At 35.2% G+C, this 4034-nt stretch overlaps 1 long non-coding RNA gene across 1 annotated transcript; it reads right to left on the reverse strand.

Moving 5' to 3' along the window:
• Positions 1-540: 540 nt before the first annotated feature.
• LOC143613339 (uncharacterized) lies at positions 541-3678 on the reverse strand. The gene is made up of 3 exons (XR_013150101.1): positions 3480-3678; positions 1229-1281; positions 541-1151 (listed from the first exon to the last, which is right to left on the reverse strand). It is a non-coding gene; the product is annotated as an uncharacterized LOC143613339 (long non-coding RNA).
• Between the last annotated feature and the right edge of the window lie 356 nt (positions 3679-4034).

A 4034-nucleotide genomic window follows, 5' to 3' on the forward strand; every position in this document is an offset into this window, starting at 1 on the left:
ATTATTTGTTTGCATGTTCTTGTTCTATCATTTGTCGGGCAAAGTTAAACGAATGAACATGAACATGCCTCGTTCAGTTCCTTTACAACCCTTATCTTAATCATCTAAACAAGACGATTCAGAAGGTCATAAGCAATAAAAACATACGTTTGGATATTTTCAGCCCGTTTGACTAATTCAACACATTTGAAAATTCAAAATCACCCAAAAATGCTTTTCGGGCTTACTCAAAAATTGTAAAACAAATTAATAATGACCATTTTACCCTTTTTATCTGAAACTTCAATAAAGTATATAAATCTAATTACAAAATCGAAGCTAGAAAGTTTTCATACCATTGTCAACGTTTCAGCACAACATAATTTCAGAATCTCCTTCACTGCATACGCAAATAAACCAATCAAATACATGTGCACATGTGTATCCACGTGCGTTTAAAATATGGAAGCCTAAAACAATAAAAGTGGGTTACCTGGCCCATAGGGCCTTTTAGCTTCTCGATCGATTTCGGGTTTAGGTTTGTTTCTGACTTTCAGTTCAGTTTCTGTTTTTTGTTTTGCTTCTGTTAAAGTTTTTTCACTTTTTGATTTCTGATTTTTTTTTTGTTTTCGGTTTGATATTTTCAGTTTTTGCCTTTGTTTCAGTTTTTTGTTTTTGGGATTCATTTCAATTATTTGGTTTTTGGATTCAGAATTTTTGTTTCGGTTTTTGTTTCAGTTCCGGTTTCAATCTTTTAGTTTCATTCTAGGTCGGTTTCAGTTTATTCGTTTTATGAATTCGGCTTCGGTTAGGTTTAGATTTTTTGTTTCGTTTAAGGTTTTTTAAGTTTTTTTTTCAGTTTTTTTCATTTTCAGTCTCGCTTCGGTCGTATATTAAACCAGCTGCCACATTTAAAGTTCAGCAGATTTATTGTCAATGAAAGTATGAAACAAAAAGAATGTTCATAATATCAAATTCAAAAGTTATTACTCACCATAATGTAAAAATCACCTTCATGTCTCTTGTAGTAATCTCCCGAAATCTCGTAGCATCCATTTAAGAAGCTTTTGTACAAAAAATTAGATCATAATATCATAACTTAAACGAACTTTACTCGTATGGAGGACCATAGACATAACCCTTACTATTTGATGGTCAAACTTTAATGCTACCTACAAAAACAAAATCTCAAAAAGCATCAGACTTTTGATCATACGAACATGCAACTATTATTATTGTTTTAGCATACCTCAACTGCACCAGGACTGGTACGTTTGGTTTCACCACTGACCCTCCTATAACCTGTGTAACATCCTACTTTTGGTTATAAAAATAAAATAAATTTCGTTTATTTTATATTGTGTCGTTTATCGGTTTAGATAATAAACTGTGCACGTTTGGGCTTGGACCTTAAAAAGATAGAATAAAAGATGGAATGGGCCTTAGGTCCATGGGCTTAAGGGAGTATAAGTACCCTTAAACCCTAATCCTTTCCATTTTATCCATCTCTACACCATTGCCTACACCATAAAAAACACACACATTATCCTAAATCCCGAGTCAAGATCCGAAGTTGAGAACCCGAGCTTGATAGTGTTAGATGAGCCAAAACTTACCTCAAGACCAGCTTGTGTTCGTAAACCGACTTGTTTAAGGTACGTTTAAATCAAGCACCTATTCGTTTAGGTCCGATTTACATCTGGGGATCTTAGATCTATGTTTAAATGATAAAAACGAACCTAATGCAACAAACCTCACTTGAAATTGGTTGATATTTGATGGGTTAATTGATTGTTAAAATGAGCCGAACCTATGTACCCCAATCTCACCATTAGAAACACAATATTCAGATGTTTTGATAGTTGGGGTTTGTTGGCGCTGGTTTTACGAGCTCGATGATACCAGATTCACGTCGATTCATCGCGATATGAGGATTTAATTAGAAATTTGATATATGTTGATTGTCATTGTTCTTGGTAATTTTGACTTTAACCCCTTAGTCAAAGTCTGGATAAGAACAGATTCTAGTTCGTTATGATAGAAGGATTAAGACAACAAATCAAGTGATTCGTTACTCATCCATTTCGTTATGTTAAGACAACGAATCAAGGGATTCGTTACTTGTCCAATTCGTTACGCTGAGGTAACGAACCAGATGACGAACCAGACTAAGATAGGATAACGAATCAGTAGTTCGTTACTCACCATTCGCTATGTTAAGATAACAAATCAGTTAACGAATCAAATCACAAAAGATAACGAATTGGCTAACGAATTAGGCTTAATTCGTTATAGAGATTGAGTTAGAGAATTAGAAAATAATTTAAAATTCTAATGGAAAATGTGTTAAGGCAGCTCGACCCCAGCCAGGGGTTCTGCCCCTTGGACCCTGCTAGGGGCTGCCGCCCATAGAACCTCGCTGCCAGGGGCGCTGCCCCCGGACCCCGTTAGTTGTGGGATATATAAAGATAGAAATATGATACGAGTAGTAATAGTTAATTGATACGTGTAATTGTTATACAGTTAGTCGTGCACAGCTCAAGAAAGGAATAACTATAAACGGTGAACGTAATCACATTCAGGTGAGTTTCTAGCCCCATTTCCTTGTTATGTTATCGGGGCTGTGTGCATACTCGATGTGAATGTAAGACACTTACCTTAAATGGTAAGTGTATGTCTTGATAGTTATGTATGTATGCTTGATAGTACGTGAATGACCTTCGGGTATTGCATGTATTGTTAAGGAAAGTATAGTGTAGTATGTATGATATGTGTATGTGAATAAGGGAGTATGTACGATTATGTTGTGCATGGTATTAAATGTATGGATATGATAATGAAATGTAAGGTAAGGATAGAGGGTTGCATACCCTAATAATATATGCGAAGGATAAACGGTTGCATACCCTAATAATATATGCGAAGGATAAAGGGTTGCATACCCTAATAATATATGCGAAGAATAAAGGGTTGCATACCCTAATAATATATGCGAAGGTTCAAGGGTTGCATACCCTAATAATATATGCGAAGGTTAAAGGGTTACATACCCTACAAATATATGCGAAGGTTATAGGGCGTAATGCTCTTTAAAACGTATGGTAAGTATATGAAAGAAAGAAAGTACGAAGGTAAGTAAGTATATTATGAACGAAAATATGAAGTTATGAATGTATTGTACGTTATGTGATTAACTAGAACTCACTCAGCATAGCTGACTTTTAGTATGCACGCAGGTGAGTAGAATGAGGCAGCTCGTTTGAGGGGAACACGTGGAATCGAATAAGAGGCTGGCATCGGAAGACTCAAGACATTTAGGTTTAATGTTTTGTTTATTCTGAAAGACGAGTTGTTGTTTTAAGACAAGTTATGGTTTGTTATGAAATGTTTTATTAAGTTTTTATATTCCGCGAATGTTTTAATTAACTCTGATATTTAGAACTGTGTTTATGAGTAAATCCAACGTCCAATGTGAGGCACCGATATCGGGGATTTACAACCTGCACAAAACTGCCCTTCCCATGCTTTCCGTAAGTCTTATAAACAGGAGAATCACCTACTTGTACCTAAAAATTTGTTATTAGATTATTATTATGAAATATAAAAAATCAGTTTCTAATGTAATGAGTTATTTACACTTTTAAGGACAGTTCTGAAAACTAAACCACAGGAGAAACAAGTCCAAGGTAAAATTAACGAAATGTTTACCTTTAGAAACCGTAGGCAGAACTACACACCTCTTCAAGGAAATAACTTCGAATTATTAGGAGGCCAAATTTCATAAACAAGTAACCCAACCTACAAACGAAGAAAATTAACCGAAAGCAGGTAAAATAGCAAGACAACCATGAACTAATCAAGAAACATTAACAAGTAATTACATAAACGAACAAATAAGCCAAACGCCAAAAATGAAAAAAGGTTCAGAATAGGAAGACTACCTTCCCGGAGAATTAGCCGGAAAACTTAGATGTTACCGGAAAATTGACTTGTAACTTTCGATGTGTTACCTTGCACCACCTCTGCTGCCTCTGTTCAACAAATCCGTTGCAGAT

This window comes from Bidens hawaiensis, unplaced genomic scaffold, assembly GCF_021521415.1.
Source record: "Bidens hawaiensis isolate Kalapana, Puna unplaced genomic scaffold, B.hawaiensis_p1.1 tig00002265_1, whole genome shotgun sequence".
In the NCBI taxonomy this organism is placed as follows: Eukaryota; Viridiplantae; Streptophyta; class Magnoliopsida; order Asterales; family Asteraceae; genus Bidens; species Bidens hawaiensis.